Below are 22,558 nucleotides of genomic sequence, written 5' to 3' on the forward strand. Positions count from 1 at the left end.
CTGTACTCAAGCCGGCGCCCAAACCTCGTTGATCCCGACTCACAGCTCCCTGCTCCCAAACCCCTTGGGAGAGAGAGCTGATTGCCCAGACGTGTGGGCACTCCTGAGACTGCAGGGCAGGAGAGACCGCCAGTACTGCCCACCCTTACCCAGATCCCTGGCCCAAGAGGAAACTGTATAGGGCCTCTGGGAGCAGGAAGATAGGGGCACTCAAGCTGCAGGAGCTTGCAGACCAGACTGTGCCCGAATCTGAAGGGACCTGGTCAACAGCTCCCTACACCCAAATCCCATGGGAGCACCCTGTACCCAAATCCTGTAGAGGGTAGAGCTAGACAACCAGAGGTGCAGACATTCCTGAGAAACCAGAGGAGACTACACTCTGCTCACATTCCCAACACAAGAGGAAAGTGCCTAGCACCATCTGTGTCCCCTGTGCACAGGGACCAAGGAACAGTAGGGGCAGGACCCTTCTGGTTGCTGACCTCACAGAAAACTGAAAGCCAGCGGCCAGGAGTGACTATAGGCCTGAGAGCAGAACAATCAGTTCCCATAACTGCCTGAAAGAAAACAGGAAAGCAGGTCTACAGGAGTGTTGGCACATAGGCCCACAGGAAGGTCAAGCCACCATTAGAAACAAGAACAGGTAATGCCAGACACATCCTGATGGCCAGAGGCAAGCACAGGAGCCAAAGCAACAGAAACCAAGACTACTTGGCATCATCAGAGCCCAGTTCTTCTACCAAGGCAAACACTGGATATCCAAATACACCGGAAAAGCAAGATCTAGATTTAAAATCACATTTTATAATGAGGATGAAGGACTTTAAGGAAGTCATAAATAATTCCCTTAAGGAATTACAGGACAACGCAAGTAAACAAGTAGAAGCCCTTAAAGAGGAAACACAAAAGTCCCTTAAAGAACTACTGGAAAAAACAACTAAACAGGAGAAGGAAATGAAAAAAAACCAGCAACGATTTAAAAACATAAATAGAAACAATAAAGAAAGCACAAAGGGTTTTCATGTAGATAGAAAACCTAGGGAAGAGATCAGGAGTCATAGATGTAAGCATCACCAACAGAATACAAGAGATAAAAGAGAGGCTCTCAGGAGCATAAGATACCATAGAAAACATTGACACAACTGTCAAAGATAGTGTAAAACGGAAAAAGCGACTAGTCCAAAACATACAGGAAATCCAGAAAATAATAATAAGATAAAACCTAAGGATAACAAGTATACAAGAGAGTGAAGGCTCCCAACTTAAAGGGCAAGCAAATATCTTCAACAAAATCATAGAAGAAAACTTCCCTAACCTAAAGAAAGAGATGTCCATAAATAAACAAGAAGCCTACAGAACTCCAAATAGATTGGAACAGAAAAGAAATTCCTCCAATAACATAATAGTCAAAACACTAAATGCAAAAAAAACAAAGAAAGAATATTAAAAGCTATAAGGGAAAAAGCTCAAGTAACATATAAAGGCAGACCTACCAGAATTACACCAGACTTCTCACCACAGAATATGAAAGCCAGAAGATCCTGGGCAGATGTCATACAGACCATAAGAGAACACAAGTGACATCACAGGCTACTATATCCAGCAAAATTGTCAATTAACATTGAGGGAGAAACCAAGATATCCCATAACAAAACCAAATTTACAAAGTATCTTTCTACAAATCCAGCCCTACAAAGGATAATAAATGGAAAAGCCCAACACAAGGAGATAAACTACACCCTGGAAAAAGCAAGAAAGTAAACTTCTTGCAATAAGACCAAAAGAAGAGAAGCACACAAACATAATCTGACCTCCAAATATGAAAATAACAGGACCACCCAGACCTGAAGTGACCTGGTCAACAGCTCTCTGCACCCAAATTGCGTGAGAGGGAGAGATAAACCTTCAGAGGGGCAGACATCCCTGGGAAGCCAGAAGAGACTACACTCTGCCCACATTTCTGACTCCAGAGGAAAACACCTAACGCCATCTGGGACCCCGATGCACGGGGGCCCCGGGAAAAGGTGGCACAGGCCCTCCTGGTTGCCACTCTCAAGAAGAGCTCAAAAGCAGCCCTCCAGGAGCAACTTCAGCCACGGGACCAAAGGTAAGACCAACTTTTCTGCTCCAAGCAACCTGCCTGGTGGACTCAGGACATACAGAGGCAAAATTCCTCTGGGACTGGACATTTCCGATTTTTAGCTAGAGCCCAAACCTGGCTGATCCCTGCTCTTGAACCACGTGGGAGAGAGAGCTCACCACCCAGACAGGTAGGCACTCCTGAGACTGCAGAGCAGGAGAGACCACCAATACTTCCCACCACTGCCCACATTCCTGGCCCAAGAGGAAAGTGTAAAGGGCCTTTGCGAACCAGAAGATAAGGACTCTCAAGCAGCAGGTCCCCTGCGGTCCATACACTGCCTGGACCTGAAGGAACCCGGTCAACAGCTCCCTGCACCCAGAACCCATGGGAGGGAGAGCTAAAGCTGCATAGGGGCAGACACACCTGGGAAGCCAGAAGAGACTACACTCTACTCACATTTCTGACTCCCTAACACCATCAGTGACCCCGGTGCACAGGGGCCCCAGGAAAAGGCAGGGCAGGCCTTTCTAGTTGCCACCCTCATGGAGAGCTCAAAAGCAGCCCCCCAGGAGCAACTTCAGCCCCGGGAACACAGGTAAGACCAACTTTTCTGCTCCAAGTGACCTGCCAGGTAGACTCAGGACACAAGCCCATAGGAACAGCTGAAGACCAGTAGACAGGAAAAACTACACGCCTGAAAGCAGAACACTCTGTTCCCATAACTGGCTGAAAGAGAACAGGAAAACAGGTCTACAGCACTCCTGACACACAGGCCTATAGGACGGTCTAGCCACTGTCAGAAATAGCAGAAAAAGGTAACACCAGAGACAACCTGATGGCGAGAGGCAAACACAGAAACCCAAGCAACAGAAACCAAGACTACATGGCATCATCAGAGCTCAATTCTCCCACCAAAGCAAACACTGAATATCCAAAAACACCAGAAAAGCAAGATCATGATTTTTAAATCACATTTGTTAATGAAGCTGGAGGACGTCAAGAAAGACATAAAAAAAAAAAGTCCCTTAGAGAAACACAGGAAAACATAAATAAACAAGTAGAAGCCTCAAGACAGGAATCACAAAAATCTCTGAAAGAATTCCAAGAAAAAACAATCAAACAGGTGAAGGAATTAAAAAAGGAAATAGAAGCAATAAAGAAAGCACAAAGGGAGACAACCCTGGATATAGAAAACCAAAGAAAGAGACAAGGAGCCATAGATACAAGCATCATCAACAGAATACAAGAGATAGAAGAGAGAATCTCAGGAGCAAAAGATTCCATAGAAATCATCGAAACAACTGTCAAAGATAATGTAAAATAGAAAAAGCTACTGGTCCAAAACATACAGGAAATCCAGGACTCAATGAGAAGATCAAACTTAAGGTAATAGGTATATAAGAGGGTAACGACTCCCATCTCAAAGAACCAGTAAATATCTTCAACAAAATCATAGAAGAAAACTTCCCAAACCTAAAGAAAAAGATGGCCATAAACATACAAGAAGCCTACAGAACTACAAATAGATTGGACCAGAAAAGATAATCCTCCCGTCACATAATAGTCAAAATACCAAACGCACAAAGTAAAGAAAGAATATTAACAGCAGTAAGGGAAAAAGGTCAAGTAACGTATAGAGGCAGACCTATCAGAATCACACCAGACTTCTCGCCAGAGACTATGAAAGCCAGAAGATCCTGGACAGATGTCATACAGACCCTAAGAGAACACAAATGCCAGCCCAGGTTACTGTATCCAGCCAAACTCTCAATTAACATAGATGGAGAAACCAAGATATTCCATGACAAAACCAAATTTACACAATATCATTCTACAAATCCACCCTTAAAAGGATAATAAACGGTAAAGCCCAACATAAGGAGGCTAGCTATACCCTAGAAAAAGCAAGAAACTAATCATCATGGCAACAAAACATAGAGAAGAAAAGGACACAAACATAGTCTCACAAAAACGAATATAACAGGAAGCAATAATCACTATTCCTTAATATCTCTCAACATCAATGGACTCAATTCCCCAATAAAAAGATGTAGATTGACAAACTGGATATGCAATGAGGACTCTGCATTCTGCTGCCTACAGGAAACACACCTCAGAGACAAAGACAGACACTACCTAAGAGTGAAAGGCTATAGAAAACAACTTTCCAAGCAAAAGGTCTGAAGAAGCAAGCTGGAGTAGCCATTCTAATATCGAATATAATCGATTTTCAACCAAAAGTCATCAAATAAGATAATGAAGGACACTTCATATTCATCAAAGGAAAAATCCACCAAGTGAACTCTCAATCCTAAATTTCTATGCTCCAAATGTGAGGGCACCTGCATACATAAAAGAAACCTTACTAAAGCTCAAACCACATATTGTACCTCACACAATAATAGGACATTTCAACACCCCACTCCCACCAATGGAGAGATCATAGAAACAGAAATAAACAGAGACATAGACAGACTAAAGGAAGTCATGAACGAAATGAACTTAACAGATATTTATAGAACATTCTATCCTAAAGCAAAAGGATATACCTTCTTCTCACCACCTCATGGTACTTTCTCCAAAATTGACCATATAATTGGTCATAAAACGGGCCTCAATAGATACAGATAGATAGAAATAATTGTAGGATGATGTCACAGGTGAGGCAGGCACAAGATAGAAGAAGGCATGTTATTGGATGAGAAGGAAGGATGGGAGGGAGAAAAGTTTAAAGGAAGAGGAGGAGACTAGGACAGAAAGGTAGAGACAGGAGGCAGAAAGAGAGAAGTAATGACAGGACAATATGGCAGGTTACGTTAAAATTGTGCTCTGTGTATTTACAGGTTGTTATCAGTGTTCCTAAGGGATGGATGGTACGGGGCTTTGTATGTTTAAGTGGATAATTATATCTTATCAATTGGATCTAAGATTATTGTGTTGTGTGTTGTTTTGTGTGACAGTTTCAGTGTAGGAAAGTGTGCTGCGGGAGACTCTAGGCCGACAAGGAGTTGGGATGTGTTTTAGCCAAGACATCTAGCAGATATCTTGGTGTACCACAGTGCAGACCTTGCAGGATAAAAGACAACCTATACCTTTATATTTTATATGTTTTTACAACAACAAATAATCCCATGTTCCTATCAGACCACCTCGGGCTAAAGCTGGTCTTCAATAACAATAAGGGAAGAATGCCCACATATACATGGAAGTTGAACAATGCTCTACTCAATGATAACCTGGTCAAGGAAGAAATAAAGAAAGAAATTAAAGACTTCCTAGAATTTAATGAAAATGAAGGTACAACATGCCCAAACTTATGTGACACAATGAAAGCAGGGCTAAGAGGAAAACTCCTAGCTCTGAGTGCCTGCAGAAAGAAACAGGAAAGAGCATATGTCAGCAGCTTGACAGCACACCTAAAAGCTCTAGAACAAAAAGAAGCAAATACACCCAGGAGGAGTAGAAGGCAGGAAATAATCAAACTCAGAGCTGAAATCAACCAAGTAGAAACAAAAAGGACCATAGAAAGAATCAACAGAACCAAAAGTTGGTTCTTTCAGAAAATCAACAAGATAGATAAACCCTTAGCCAGACTAATGAGAGGACACAGAGAGTGTGTCCAAATTAACAAAATCAGAAATGATAAGGGAGACATAACTACAGATTCAGAGGAAAATCAAAAAATCATCACATCTTACTACAAAACCCTATATTCAACAAAACTTGAAAATCTGCAGGAAATGGACAATGTCCTAGACAGATACCAGTTACCAAAGTTAAATCAGGAACAGATAAACCATTTAAACAACCCCATAACTCCTAAAGAAATAGAAGCAGCCATTAAACTTCTCCCAACCAAAAAGAGCCCAGGTCCAGACGGGTTTAGTGCAGAATTCTATCACACCTTCATAGAAGACCTCATACCAAAACTATCCAAACTATTCCACAAAATTGAAACAGATGGAGCACTACGGAATTCCTTCTATGAAGCCACAATTACTATTATAACTAAACCACAAAAAGACCCAACAAAGAAAGAGAACTTCAGACCAATTTCCCTTATGAATATCAACTCAAAAATACTCAATAAAATTCTTGCAAACCAAATCGAAGAGCAAATCAAAACAATCATCCACCATGATCAAGTAGGCTTCATCCCAGGCTTGCAGGGATGGTTTAATATACGGAAAACCATCAACGTGATCCATTATATAAACAAACTGAAAGAACAAAACCACATGATCATTTCATTAGATGCTGAGAAAGCATTTGACAAAATTCAACACCCCTTCATGATAAAAGTCCTGGAAAGAATAGGAATTCAAGGCCCATACCTAAATATAGTAAAAGCCATATACAGAAAACCAGTAGCTAACATTAAACTAAATGAAAAGAAACTTGAAGCAATCCCACTAAAATCAGGGACTAGTCAAGGCTGCCCACTCTCTCCCTACTTATTCAATGTAGTTCTTGAAGTTCTAGCCAGAGCAATCAGACAACAAAAGGAGGTCAAAGGGATACAGATCGGAAAAGAAGAGGTCAAAATATCACTATTTGCAGATGATATGATAGTATATTTAAGTGATCCCAAAAGTTCCACCAGAGAACTACTAAACCTGATAAACATCTTCAGCAAAGTGGCTGGGTATAAAATTAACTAAAATAAATCAGTAGCCTTCCTCTACACAAAAGGGAAACAAGCCAAGAAAGAAAGTAGGGAAACGACACCCTTCGTAATAGTCCCAAATAATATAAAATAACTCGTTGTGACTTTAAACAAGCAAGTGAAAGATCTGTATGATAAGAATTTCAAGTGTCTGAAGAAAGAAATTGAAGAATATCTCAGAAGATGGAAAGATCTCCCATGCTCATGGATTGGCAGGATTAATATACTAAAAAAGGCAATTTTACCAAAAGCGATCTACAGATTCACTGCAATCCCCATCAAAATACCAATCCAATTCTTCAGAGAGTTAGACAGAACAATTTGCAAATTCATCTGGAATAACAAAACACCCAGGATACCTAAAACTATCCTCAACAATAAAAGGACTTCAGGGGGAATCACTATCCCTGAACTCAAGCAGTATTACAGAGCAATAGTGATAAAAACTGCATGGTATTGGTACAGAGACAGGCAGATTGACCAAGGGAATAGAATTGAAGACCCAGAAATGAATCCATACACCTATGGGCACTTGATTTTTGACAAAGGAGCCAAAACCATCAAATGGAAAAAAGATAGCATTTTCAGCAAATGGTGCTGGTTCAACTGGAGGTCAACATGTAGAAGAGTGCAGATCGATCCATGCTTATCACCCTGTACAAAGCTTAAGTCCAAGTGGATCAAGGACCTCCACATCAAACCAGATACACTCAAACTAATAGAAGAAAAACTAGGGAAGCATCTGGAACACATGGGCACTGGAAAAAATTTCCTGAACAAAACACCAATGGCTTATGCTCTAAGATCAAGAATCGACAAATGGGATCTCATAAAACTGCAAAGCTTCTGTAAGGCAAAGGACACTGTTGTTAGGACAAAACGGCAACCAACAGATTGGGAAAAGATCTTTACCAATCCTACAACAGATAGAGGGCTTAAATATACAAAGAACTCAAGAAGTTAGATCGTAGGGAGACAAATAACCCTATTAAAAAAATGGGGTTCTAGCCTAGTAAGAGCACCAGTGGAAGGGGAAGCCCTTGGTCCTACTAAGACTGAACCCCCAGTGAACGTGATTGTTGGGGGGAGGATGGGGAGGGAAGCAGGCATACAGAAGGGGAGGGGGAGAAGTTAGGGGGATGTTGGCCTGGAAACCAGGAATGGGAATAACATTCGAAAGGTACATAAGAAATACTCAAATAAATAAAGAAAAAAAGGAAAAATGGGGTTCTGCTCGCTTCTGCAGCACATATACTAAAAAATGGGGTTCAGAGCTAAACAAAGATTTCATGCTGAGGAATGCTGAATGACTGAGAAACATCTAAAGAAATGTTCAACATCTTTAGTCTTAAGGGAAATGCAAATCAAAACAACCCTGAGATTTTACCTCACACCAGTGAGAATGGCTAAGATAAAAAAACTCAGGTGACAGCAAATGCTGGCAAGGATGTGGAGAAAGAGGAACACTCCTCCATTGTTGGTGGGATTGCAGACTGGTACAACCATTCTGGAAATCAGTCTGGAGGTTCCTCAGAAAATTGGACATTGAACTACCTGAGGATCCAGCTATACCTCTCTTGGGCATATACCCAAAAGACGCCCCAACATATAAAAAAGACACATGCTCCACTATGTTCATAGCAGCCTCATTTATAATAGCCAGAAGCTGGAAAGAACTCAGATGCCCTTCAACAGAGGAATGGATTCAAAAAATGTGGTATATCTACACAATGGAGTACTACTCAGCTATCAAAAACAATGACTTTATGAAATTCATAGGCAAATGGACGGAACTGGAAAATATCATCCTAAGTGAGGTAACCCAATCACAGAAAAACACACATGGTATGCACTCATTGATAAGTGGCTAGTAGCCCAAATGCTTGAATTACCCTAGATGTACAGAACACATGAAACTCAAGACAGATGATCAAAATGTGAATGCTTCACTCCTTCTTTAAAAAGGGAACAAGAATACCCTCAGCAGGGAATAGGGAGGCAAACTTTAGAACAGAGGCAGAAGGAACACCCATTAAGAGCCTGCCCCACATGTGGCCCATACATATACAGCCACCAAACTAGACAAGATGGATGAAGCAAAGAAGTGCAGACCGACAGGAGCCGGATGTAGATCTCTCCTGAGAGACACAGCCAGAATACAGCAAATACAGAGGCAAATGCCAGCAGCAAACCACTGAACTGAGAATGGGACCCCCATTGAAGGAATCAGAGAAAGGACTGGAAGAGCTTGAAGTGGCTGGAGACCCCATATGAACAAGAATGCCAAGCAACCAGAGCTTCCAGGGACTAAGCCACTACCCAAAGACTATACATGGACTGACCCTGGGCTCCAACCTCATAGGTAGCAATGAATATCCTAGTAAGAGCACCAGTGGAAGGGGAAGCCCTTGGTCCTGCCAAGACTGAACCCCCAGTAAACGGGATTGTTGGGGGGAGGGCGGTAATGGGGGGAGGATGGGGAGGGGAAGCCCATATAGAAGGTGAGGGTTAGGGGTTAGGGAATGTTGGCCCGGAAACCAGGAAGGGGAATAACAATCGAAATGTAAATAAGAAATGCTCAAGTTAATAAAGATTTAAAAAAAAAGAAATATATTTAACTGCACTGATGGATTGAAAACTCCAAGAGGCCTAAGTAGATCTAAGATGATCAAGTAAGTGGTTCAAAGAGGTAGAATGGTTTGTGCATAATGAAGTAAGACAGAACTAAAGATATGAAGGTAGCTAGTAATGGCTGAGTAAAACCTGTCTTGCTAACTCAGACCATGGTGAAGTCCCAGCAAATGGTACTGCCACAGACTGTTCTAGGCCCATGGCCCAACACCATTAAGGATCTGTGTCTACATCTGTGCCCCTGTTACCACTGAAGGCAATACAAATCTCCCTGGTCTAAGCTGTAGCCTGGTTCCATGTTCATGTCCAATGGCTGCACAGAACTAGTGCCCAAACCTCACTGGTTTCTGCATTCCTGAGAGTGGACTCCACCACTCACCAGAGCATTACTGGAGAGCTGGAAAGAAAACCAACTCAACAACCATGCAGATCCATATTCAGGGCTTTGAATAGGTCCACTCCAACATCTACCCCATCTATGAACCACTGATGCTACAGAAGAAAATCTGCAGGATCTCAATGACACAGGACAACAGGATCTATGGGAGAAACCTCAATTTGGATCCAGTATTGATAGGGTGCAGGAACCAGAGGCCTTGGACCACACCAATGACACTTTGCAATGAAAATTTCTAAGTGAAACTGTGTGAACAAAAGAATATCCTCCGTCATAATGTAACTTACAATATCTTACAAAGCAAGATTTATTTATTTTTCCTTTTTTTTTTAGTCATTTCAAGAGTGGTAGAATGGTATGTAAGAGCTGGGAGGTGAGCGGGATAAAGATGCATGACCTGAAATTCCAAAATAACAAATAAAATGTTTTTTTAAAGCTGTTGTAAAAAAGAAAATTTGCTTTTGTCTATTAAAAGCACACTTTAAAACACAAATAATGTTTTGAAGAAACCTAAGTTCTATTTACTCCTTTTCTTCCCAAGTTATCAATGTATGATTTCAGCAGGAGTCTGTTAAAACAGGATTTGTTATAAAAGCAAGCTTGCACAGCTCAACTTCAGCAGCAGCTTGTTCATCAAAGGTGCTAGCAGGAAGCCGGCAAACTACTCGGAGCTATAGTCTGAAGATGAAGCATCTGTTTGCCATACATTCAGTTGGAACCAGATCTGAGCATGTTTCAGATGGGGACTGTCGATGCAAATATAAAATGACTTTGCCACTAACCTCCAGCAGTTTACAGTCATATTTTATTGAAAAGAACAAGGGGACGATTAACTGTGGAGCAACTGTAGTTGCTTCTCTTGGAACTTGATGTCTGAAAAAGATCCCTGACTGGGGTCTGTAGCTCCTGCAAATGTCTGTCATCTAAGAACCAACCACATCCTCAGAAAGCTTTATACTAGAATACGATTGGTCCTTCCTCGTCTTCTGACCTAATGTTTCTACATATTGCTGGTCAGCATACACATTACTCTGTTCCTAGGTGTTTGATTTGAATATTCAATAATGAATTATTCTGCTGGGACAGCAAACACAGATCATTGCATAATTTACTTCAGAGTTACGTCACAGTAGAGAAAGCACTAACTCTCAAAGGATGGATTTATTTTAAAAGTGTGGTAAGAAGGGACAGCCAAAGAAGAAGCATTTCAGAAGGTCTTACAGTGTGGAACAAGGCAATCAAAATGTTTTGTGAAAGAAGAGGAGAGTTTGAACTATGTTCCATGCCACCAGATCTATAGCCCAGTTCTACTCATGAGATCCACACTGGCATCACACAAATTTGTTTGAAGAACTATAGTTTTGAAAGGATAATCTTTATAAAGGGGTGTGTGTGTGTGTGTGTGTGTGTGTGTGTGTGTGTGTGTGTGTGAATTTTCATGACATGTTTATTAAATGAGTAAATGACTGTTAAATTTACTGGATCTTAATGTGGGTTGAATGGTATTTGGCACTGGGTTAACATCATTAGGTAAAAATGAAGAAAAAAAAGATGAAGAGAGAAGGAAATATTTTAAGAAAGCATTAAGTTAATGAACCATATAAAAATCTTGAGTATCCATGTGACAGCAAATGCTGGCGAGGATGCGGAGAAAGAGGAACACTCCTCCATTGTTGGTGGGATTGCAGACTGGTACAACCATTCTGGAAATCAGTCTGGAGGTTCCTCAGAAAATTGGACATTGAACTGCCTGAGGATCCAGCTATACCACCTCTCTTGGGCATATACCCAAAAGATGCCCCAACATATAAAAAAGACACGTGCTCCACTATGTTCATCGCAGCCTTATTTATAATAGCCAGAAGCTGGAAAGAAGCCAGATGCCCTTCAACAGAGGAATGGATACAGAAAATGCGGTACATCTACACAATGGAATATTACTCAGCTATCAAAAACAATGACTTTATGAAATTCTTAGGCAAATGGATGGAACTGGAAAATATCATCCTGAGTGAGGTAACCCAATCACAGAAAAACACACATGGTATGCACTCATTGATAAGTGGCTATTAGCCCAAATGCTTGAATTACCCTAGATGCCTAGAACACATGAAACTCAAGACGGATGATCAAAATGTGGATGCTTCAGTCCTTCTTTAAAAGGGGAACAAGAATACCCTTGGCAGGGAATAGAGAGGCAAAGATTAAAACAGACACAGAAGGAACACCCATTCAGAGCCTGCCCCACATGTGGCCCATACATATACAGCCATCCAATTAGACAAGATGGATGAAGCAAAGAAGGGCAGGCTGACAGGAACCGGATGTAGATCTCTCCTGAGAGACACAGCCAGAATACAACAAATACAGAGGCGAATGCCAGCAGCAAACCACTGAACTGAGAATAGGACCCCCATTGAAGGAATCAGAGAAAGAACTGGAAGAGCTCGAAGGGGCTCGAGACCCCATATATACAACAATGCCAAGCAACCAGAGCTTCCAGGGACTAAGCCACTACCTAAAGACTATACATGGACTGACCCTGGACTCTGATCTCATAGGAAGCAATGAATATCCTAGTAAGAGCACCAGTGGAAGGGGAAGCCCTGGGTCCTGCTAAGACTGAACCCCCAGTGAACTAGATTGTTGGGGGGAGGGCGGCAATGGGGGGAGGATGGGGAGGGGAACACCCATAAAGAAGGGGAGGGGGAGGGATTAGGGGATGTTTGCCCGGAAACCGGGAAAGGGAATAACACTCGAAATGTAAATAAGAAATACTCAAGTTAATAAAAAAAAAATCTTGAGTATCAGTTCAATGCTCAAAAGCAGAATGAAAATGTTAGGGCTCAGAAGAAGGAGTGGGGTGACATGAGAAAGATATACAGACAGACACAGGTAGCCTACTTATTTTCTTCTGAAACATGCAGGGAAGTCAAAAAGGAAGAATTTGTGAAATTGAAGAAATATTGGCATTTGTGCATCCAGCACACTAAGGAAGCAGATGTTCCCAGAAAAGAGAGGGGCAATTGCATTCTCACCACATGATTTCCTCATTGGATTTCAGAGCGGCAGAAACATACAGACCTTAAAAGGAGAAAGCAGATTCCTTCTAAAGCTGGTGATGAGATGGAAGGAGACTTCACAGTTCTGATAGACTCTGTATTGGCAGTGGGGTAATCCTTCAAAATCCAATGGGAAGCCATAATACAAATATGTCTATGAACTATTCTCATATTTGCCATCATTTATATTTAAATTGAATATGAAGTCGTGAATAATGGAGCTGGGAAAAGGGTTGATGGCTCGAAAGTTTGGGCCTAGCTCTAACTCCAACCCTAAAAGATTGAGCAGTATTTGAGGGATTTGACTTAGACTCTGATACAAAAACATGTTAAAATGATCATTTTTGACATCCTTTTCAATCCTCCATGTGCACAATTACCCACACACATGCACACATGAAAAAACACACACATAGAAACACACACACACACACACACACACACACACACACACACACACACACACACATACACACACGCTGTTTCAGGACAGGTGCTCAGCTTCAGGGACGCCCACTGTAGGGATGGGAAATGCAGTCTAAGATATGGGAAAGCTGGAGCTGGTTCTGCCTCCGAAGGCCTGGACTATGGAAAGGCCTGGGCTGAGGGGGTCTCAGATTCTTGGACATCCAGGTACAGCTGGGAGTTGCAAAAGAGCCAAGAATCGAGTCAGAACCTGGAACCAGGAGGGCAGAGGCTGGCAGCTAGCCTTGACCAAGGGGAAAAGGGGAGCTTCTGTAGTTGCCCTTAGCGTGACCACAGTTGTCTAGGAGCACAGAGAGGCCTTCTGCAGGAGAATTAAGCTGCAGCTCTGTAAGTTGAAGACCTTCTACATGCTCCCCATGGTGGTGGTAGATGCAAGAGAGAGTCCATGGCTCTAAACTGTTTGGCTGATCATGATGGAAAATGGGTACATGCTATATCATACTAACTTCTCAGGGTGGACTAAAGATTAAATACCTTTTGCAGGGAAGAATGTCTGGGAAGGCAAGGTTATTGGTTAAACCCTCAGGGCCTCTGAGTATCTCTGTTTTGGGCCTAGATGACCACAAGTCATGATTCCTTATATTAGGTGTATGGCACATGTTCCATGCCAAGAATCTGTCAGGGAGTAGGGAGTCATCTAAGTCTCAGGTGTGTGCCCACCATGTCTCTGGGTCAAACCCACTATACCTTACCAAGCTTTCTGGCATAGTTTTACTGCCCAACATGGCCCCAACCTAACAAGAACAAAATAAGAAATTGGAAGCTACAATAGACAGAGATACATATTTTGAAACAGGTCAAGGATTTGTGGGAGGAAAGCCATTCAGTTCTGAGAATGGTCTTATTTGAAAGAAGACTTCCTTTATTTACTGAAGAGGAGGGTTATAGGGATTGAGGGAAGGAGAGGGAGGAAAGTAAGGAAGGGAGGTAAGGAGGGAGGAAAGAAGGAAGGAAGGAAGGAAGGGAGGGAGGGAGGAAGGAAGGAAGGAAGGAAGGAAGGAAGGAAGGAAAACAGAAAATGAGAAGGAAAAAGAACATTCCAGGCTTAGTGGCACGTGCCTGTAATACCAAAACTCAACAAGATCACAGGATTGCCTAAATAAATGGTGTTCCCATGTCAACCAGGGCTATATTTGACCGATATGTTCTCTTAGTTGTGCTGCCTTGTCAGGCCTCAGGGACAGAGGAATCACCTAACCTAGAAGAGACAAAGTGGCAGGGTTTCTTGGGGAATACCCAGGAGGCCCCTACTCACTCAGAGGAGAAGGGATGGAGAGGATGGAGTATTGTAGGAGGGGTGAAAGTGGTTTCTCAGCCAGAGTAGTCACATGGTGGTTCAAGCTTAAACAAACAACTCAAGGGAGCCTCAACTTATGGATAGAATTTCCTACTGTGAACTGGAAAAGGGCAGAGAGAAAGACTGCTTCCTCCAACCACAGATACAGGCTAGATTGAATGAAAGAAGATTCATAGAAGTCTTAAAAGACTACTCAAATATTCAAACATGGACTTCCCAAGAATTCTATATTCAATATTCCTGACATGACAGATTAGAAGCCTATAAATAGACTTACACAATAAACAAAAGAGTTTTTTTTTCTAGTTGAGGTCATCTTTATTTTTTATAATTTTTTTTGGATTTTTTAAATTTACATTTCAATTGTTATCCCCTTTCCCATTCCCCTTCTTCTATAAGGGTGTTCCCCACCTAACCACCCACCCCTTCCTTCCTCCCCACCCTGACATTCCCCTACACTGGGGGGGTTGAGCCTTAGCAGGACCAAGGGCTTCTCCTCCTATTGGTGCCTCTGCTACATATGCACTGGAGCCATGGCTCTAACAAAAGAGTTTTAAGGATAGAAGGGAGATTGAATGAAAAAATACTTTAGAGAAGTTTTAAAGACTTACGAGATTACTCGAATTCTTTGTAAGTGGTCTCCATGGGAATTTTGGGTTCAATATTCCTTACATGGCATATTAGAAGTTTAAAAATAGGCTCATACACTATTCATTTAGTTTGCTTTATTTGCTTTAAATCATTTTAATTATCAAAATGGTGTGATTTTTAGTTTTGTGGTTATATTATTATTCCCCTGGAGGAGAGGTCAAGCTAAAGCTTCTTCTGGTTACTGGCTCAAGGACATGCTGTTTCGGGAGAAAGGCTCTACATTTGTATTGATGAGAAAAGAAAATAGGCTCTAGACCCCTTCCAGAGTTATATGAATCAGTTGTATGGAAGAAGACCTACTGAAGAACTAGAAAAATTCAAGAGAACCAAACAAGACTGGTAAAGATTCTTTGTACCATCTTTCACATGACATAAATGAAATCTTATTAATTGGTTATTATTAAAATGAACTCTTGAAAAAGACAGCTGTCTTTTACATGCTCAAGCAAGGAGCAGAATTTCTCATTCCACCTTTCAGACTGATCCAGTCAGAACCTCAGTCAACCTCTGAGTCTTTCCTGAGCCTTCTAAGCATACAGAGACTGAATAACAGCTATTAAATCAGCTTTCTAAGTCTAACCAAATGTGTAATTTTCCTACCCATACCCTTTAAAGAATTTTTCATCATCCCTGTTCAGCCAGAAGAAGTTATGGAGAGTTGTCAGCCCAATTCCCTGGGTTTGGGGGTCTGGCCATGGTTATTTTAAATTATAGAAAAGTTGTCATTCAAGGGAATTTGGGAATGGTCATAAATGTGAACAGGGAGGAAATAGGTAGAACTAATTGTAGAGCCATCATCTTAACTGATAGAAATTTTTATAATTGATACAAAGTTAAAGTTACATTTTTTTACATTGGTAAAAAATTTATTTTGAGACAAATTTAAGGTTTTCATTGGTATAAATTTCTTTTATTCATACAAAATTTGATGTGTAGTTTTCTCCAGGTGAAAGTTCAGACAGAGGCTGTCTACTTGACTTCAGGAGTTTAAATGAACATACTCCAAAACCCAAGGAAGTTTTCCTCAAAAGTTTGCTTTTTCCTGGAAAAAGCAAGTCCTTAGGATAACATGTGGAGACTTCATTGTACAGAAGAGTCTTTGACACCTCTCCTCTTTCCTCAGGAACCTCCTCTCTTGTTGGCTCAAAGCATCTACTTCCTCATGGTTCTTCAAAAAAGTGAAATAAGGCTCTATCAGAACTGAGCCTTCAACCCATGGAACCCACATTGTAGAAGGAGAAAACTAAAATTTGCCAGTTTTCCTCTGACATCTGCACAGGGGCAGATTGAACAAATAAAAATAAAGAGAATGAATGCATACTACTTCCAGGAGTTAACATTAAGTATTTAACAGAGAATTTAAATATTTATGGGGAATTCGTAAAGGTGAAGAGCATAGAATGCTATCAGAGAACAAACTAGCAGCAAAGAAACAGAGAAGAAAGAGTTAGCAAGGTGAATGGGAATGGTTCTGTCTTCCCAGCATTGAATCCAGCTCAAAGTCAACACACTGCAGGAGGACAAGGACATAACATGCATGCTCTGAGCCTCTGTATATTCAACATTCATCTTCCCTCCTTAAGCTTAGCATGCATTTATGCACGTGATTCTTTTGGCATAGTCAACTGTGAAGAACAATCACAAGGAACTAAAAAGCATAATTATTAACAACCTTGTGGAAACAGTGTTATTAAAGACTTTAGAAGGGACTGGAACACTTGACAGATATTACTGAGGAGATTAAATTTTTAATGTTTTACAGGATGGTATCAGTCTGAAGATCATGGGTGAAAATGTTTTGGGCCTCCTCGGTCAATTCTGTGCATATTAATGTAGAATTTTTATTTCAAATGACTCACACTATTTGTGCAGAACTGAAGACAAAAGCTTCTTTGACTCCTGGGATCTTTGGTATGCTGTCTGAAAGTAGGTTTAAGGTAAGAAGGAAGAGGTCCTTCAGCCAGTGATAACTGCTGTCAACTCCAAGGCAGAGTGCTGTTTAATAATGATTCTTTCTGGTCAAGGGAACATGACATTTTCCCATACTTATTGAAAGGCTACAGCCGTGACACAAATCCAAGTCAAAGAGAAGAGGATACTTGCTCCCAAGTCTTGTGTATTTTGGGCCATGCCACTACTAATGTCCTCAAACTAAATCATGAAATAACAGCTGTCATGGGCTTCACTGAAAACTAGAACAAACTTTTTACTAAAACATCTGCCTGTGCCTCTGGCCTCTACTTTTCTCATGAACTTTTATGCATTGTTCCTCTTCCCCAATGTATGATCAGTTCTGACAATTCCTTGAGCAATTTCCCTTCACTATGATGCCCAAAGGCTTTCCTCTCAGGTGTTGACATGGCACAGACCTCATTTCAGACCCTGTTCTAGGTCGAGTTTGTCTTTTGAGGTTTGACCTCTGCTACTGTTGGTGATCCACAACAATGAGGACTTGTTATCCATGTTCACAGACCAATCCATCACTCCCTGTTGTTTGCACTGCGTTTGCGCACAGCTGGGAACACACTGGGTTTCTGACTCCTACTGTTGGCTGATGTGTTTGGATTCAGGTCAATGGCAACATGTAGGTATAGGAAACATATTCCCAGGGTTTTTTCAGTTTGATGTATACTTGTGCAGTCAGTTTTAGGTGAAACTTTTAAATACTCAAAAAATAAGCTTCAGTTGCTAATACTTTTCCAGAATCTCATGATACTAACTTTTACAATTAAAAATATCACACCACTGTACTCTGTGATTTACCTGATTTAAGGTAAATGAAAATGTATATTTAATCTTCAGTTACATGATTATACAACAACAAAAATCTGTCTCTGATGTTAATATTGTATTCCTCAGAGTAGTAAAGATTTTAGGAGCTAAAAACAAAAACCAAATGTTGAAAAGTCAGTTACACACACACACACACACACACACACACACACACACACACACACACGCACGCACGCACACATGCACACGCACACGCACATACACACACACATATATGTATATATATGAGCTACATATATTATATAACCTTTATTGAAATTCTTTAATACTAATTTTAAATGAATAAAATTAACTAGCCTCCAGCAGAATTAAAAGTTTAAAAGCATGTAATCTAGTCTTAATCAGGGTGTGTTTCCTTATCATTTAAACACAGGAAGTTTAAAGAACGTTTAGATACAGAATGATGTAAAGAATGACATAGAACTAGAAATGACAGGTAAAAGGAAAGATGCATGAGACCATACAAAGGTGTAAAGCTGTCCATGTCAAGCACTATAATTCTGAACTAGACAGACTAAGAAGCTGGAAGCAACAGTAGACGTTTGACACATTTTTCGAGAGAGTCCCTAATTTGTGGGACGAGAGCCATTCATTTCAGAGAATAGTTCTGTGTGGAAGGAGACTTATTTTCTTAGCTAAAGGTTCAAAGGAAGGGAGAGGGCCAGGCTTAGGGGTGCACAGCTGTAATCCCAATACATGAAGGTCACAGTGTGATCTACTTATAGGCATTCCAGGTCACTAGGGATATGTAGTGAGACCGTGACTCAGACAAACTGAGAGAGGGACATGTTAGTCCTAATTACATCTGAAACTTGTTAGAGGATCTGATTAGGTGGATGTTCATGTTCTTTTGCATAGTTTGGTGAAAATGTCCTCCTGTTCTGATGAAAACAAAATGACAATAATAGGCTACTGGAGCTTGGAAAATGATGACAAATGACCTGTAAGTATGTAATGTTGCAATCTAGTCTATTAGCACGACCTCAGGTGTAGTTACTATTCCTCTATCCAGAATCAAGTATCAGAATAAAATTTTTACTCCATAATTAATTCAACAGACCTCTTCCAGGTCTATTACTTTCCTTTCACCGGGGCTTAATTTGCTACTGTCTGCTAAAGGAGAGCCATTCATGGGCTTCACGCAGCTATGCTAGGACCATCTTTCCCAAAGTGCTGTGTTTTCAAGAGGTCAGAGTTGTCCCTCATGTTTCAACCTCTTAGGGATCCATAGAACTAACTAATAAGAAAGCAGAACCAAACCCCCAAACAGAAAACTCATCCAACAACTCTAATTTCAACTTGGAGAATAATGATTCCAGAAAAAATTGCATCCTAGAGGAGCATGGAGTCTTCTGGGAAGTCTTGGCATCACTAAATAGTAGGACTGCAGTCTGTGTGATATGTTTGGAGAAGCTAGAAATACCGCTTCCCAGCTTGCTGTGTGCCCTACTGTTTGTTCACCTATTTCCAGAAGCACAAAGAGCAATGCAACTCTGAAGCTTTCATCCTGTTGAGAAAAGAACAGTGGCTCCTATAAGGTCTGAGGAAAACAAAGATGATAACTCCTCTGTAGCTGATTTCCTCAACAGTGATGAGGAAGAAGTGTTGGCAGAATTTAAAGAACCTAGGTGAATCGGAAGCTTTAAGAAGTTTACAGATCAACCTGCACCTTAGTCACCTGATGATTAGCCTCGATCAGGGAGACAGCAAAGCAAAGCCGATGAGAGTCTGCATGCACGAGCCCTTGTTCGTGTAGCTTGCAGACTGCTGTTTAAGAATCGTGGAACCAGCTTGTCTCCACTAGGTCATCTTCATGTGAATCCGGTGGTTATACAGTTTTGTTTTAGGGATATTTCATTTTTTTAATAACGGTTTTAGCTGACATTCATGGAGAGAATGAATCCTTAGAACTGTGCCACTAGTGAAAGGAAATCCTGTCTAGAGTATGTTTCTTTACAAAGCTGTGTCACACCATCCTTTGGGCCCTCTGCTGGAAAAGTAGAATCAAGTTTCAAATAATGCCTTTTAAATTGTATCCTCTAGTATTATAGATGTAGGACAGTACTGTATCATACCTCTGTGGATGTAAAATAGCTTGTACCTGCTTTATGATACGTAGTAGTGACCGTGCTTTATCAGAGCTGTTTTTAATGATGTTGCTCAGAATGTTTTCTTTCCAGATGATGATTGAGAAGCTAATTTTTAAAAAAAATGGTGCCAGGTACCACAAGAGTAACAGAACTGTGCTGTTTTCTCGGGTTTTGTTTTTTTTACTTTTTTTTTTTAATGGAGTGTGCTGGATGTCTCTACAGTTTTGTTCAGATGACTGCAGAACCTGGAAAAGCTGTTGCTGCTGTTGATGCATAACACACGGCTATTATTGGTCTTTTTATATAAATATAAATATATATATATATACAGATATATAATTTGAATTTTTGGAAACTTTAGCTGTGCTGTCAACTTTGGAAAAAAGTATCCCCGTTTACTGTGTTGAGTTGGCACTGTACAGAAATTAACAGCCATATTGGTCTAGAAATGTTGAACTTAAGTTTTTTTCCATTTGTACAGGGGTAACGCACTGTATTAAATATGTAAGGTCTTATCTACGTGGGTTTGATTACAAAAACTAATAAAGTATTCTCTAAATTAAAAAAAAAAAAGAATCGTGGAACCATCCCAAAACAAGGATTTTTTTTCTTTACATTTCAAATGTTATTCCCTTTCCCGGTTTCCCAGACATAAGCCCCCTATCCTATCCCCCTCCCCTTCTTCTACAACAGTCTTCCCCTCCTCATCCACCCCTTTCTTGCTACCCCCAACATTCCCCCTACAATGGGAGGTGGGCCAGCCTTGGCAGAACCAAGGGCTTCTCCTTCCATTGGTCCCCAACAAGGCCATCCTCTGCTACATATGCAGTTGGAGCCATGGGTCAGTCCATGGATAGTGGTTTAGTCCCTGGGAGCTCTGGTTGGTCGGCATTGTTGTACTTATGGGGTTGCAAGCCCCTTCACCTATTTCAATCCTTTCTCTAATTCCGCCAATGGGGATTCCATTCTCAGTTCAAAGGATTGCTCCTAGCATTTGCCTCTGTATGTGACATCCTCTGGTTGTGTCTCTCGGGAGACAGCTATAACCGGCTCTGAATGTGCTTTTTGCTCAAGCTGCCTGCCCTATGAGGCTCCTGGGAGGAGGTTGTTTTCAAGACAGCTGAGTACATGTGGGTCTTCCTCTATCACATGGCTTGCTGCACAGCCTTCAGGAAGAGGAAACTTGTAGCCCTGAAGAGATGGCTCAGCAGTTAAGAGCACTGACCGCTTCTCTGGAGGACCTCAATTTTCAGCACCCACTTGACTTCTTACAACTCTAATTAGTTTCAGAGGATCTGACACCCTCTTCTGGCCTCTGAAGGCAATGTACGCATGTGGTGCACAGCCATATATATGTATGGAAAACTCTTACATACATAAAATACTTAAAAACAAAATCACAAAGTTGTCTATTTATATTTAGATGGTGGCTCTAAATTTTATTTCTTGTACAGTTCAGAGTTACATCATAAATACCAAATGTATCCATTTGAACTAAAAACTGATAGTGTTACTTTAAAAAAAATACATCCTAGACCCATAGTAAAATATGTATGTGGCCATGAAGGACCATGAAAACCATTGTGGGAAAGATGAAGAGGTTTCGCACCTGATCCATATTGGATGACAATGCTCTCACCTTGTTCAAAAATGTATGATCTAAAAGGTTAACCTGACAAAGAAATAGCCATCAATAAGAATATCATGGCCCTCCTGTATTTGCCTAACACACATGAAGCACTAGGTCTATTAACCAGCACCACATAAGAATAGCAGTGATGCGTGTCTGTAATTTCAGCCCTATGGGAACAGAGGCACCAGGATAAAAAAATTCAAGATTCTGAAGTGACACAGTGAGTTTAAGGCCAATCTGGGCTCCAAAAGATCCTAACTCAAATGAAATTAATAAAATACTGATGGCAAGAGGCAAGCACAGGAACCCAAGCAACAGAAACCAAGACTACATGGCATCATCGGAGCCTAATTCTCCCAAAAAAGCAAACACTGAATATCCAAACACACCAGAAAAGCAAGATCTAGATTTAAAATCACATTTGATAATGATGATGGAGGACATCAAGAAATACATAAAGAACTCCCTTAAAGAAATGCAGGAAAACACAAATAAACAGGCAGATGCCTATAGAGAGGAATCACAAAAATCCCTTTAACAATTCCAGGAAAACACAATCAAACAGGTGAAGGAATTGAAAATGGAAATAGAAGCAATAAGGAAAGCACAAAAGGAGACAACCCTGGATATAGAAAACTAAAGGAAGAGACAAGGAGCTGTAGATACAAGCATCACAAACAGAATGAAAGATATAGAAGAGAGAATCTAGGGAGCAGAAGATTCCATAGAAATCATCGACAAAATTGTGAAAATTAATGTAAACAGAAAA

The 22,558-nt window shown here is 40.9% G+C and overlaps 1 pseudogene; it reads left to right on the forward strand.

Annotated features, from left to right (window-relative positions):
- The first annotated feature begins 17,123 nt into the window (after positions 1–17,123).
- On the forward strand, positions 17,124–19,870 carry LOC103692262 (zinc finger HIT domain-containing protein 3 pseudogene; annotated as a pseudogene).
- Positions 19,871–22,558: the final 2,688 nt, after the last annotated feature.

Source organism: Rattus norvegicus, chromosome 4, assembly GCF_021556685.1.
Source record: "Rattus norvegicus strain SHRSP/BbbUtx chromosome 4, alternate assembly SHRSP_T2T, whole genome shotgun sequence".
NCBI lineage: Eukaryota > Metazoa > Chordata > Mammalia > Rodentia > Muridae > Rattus > Rattus norvegicus.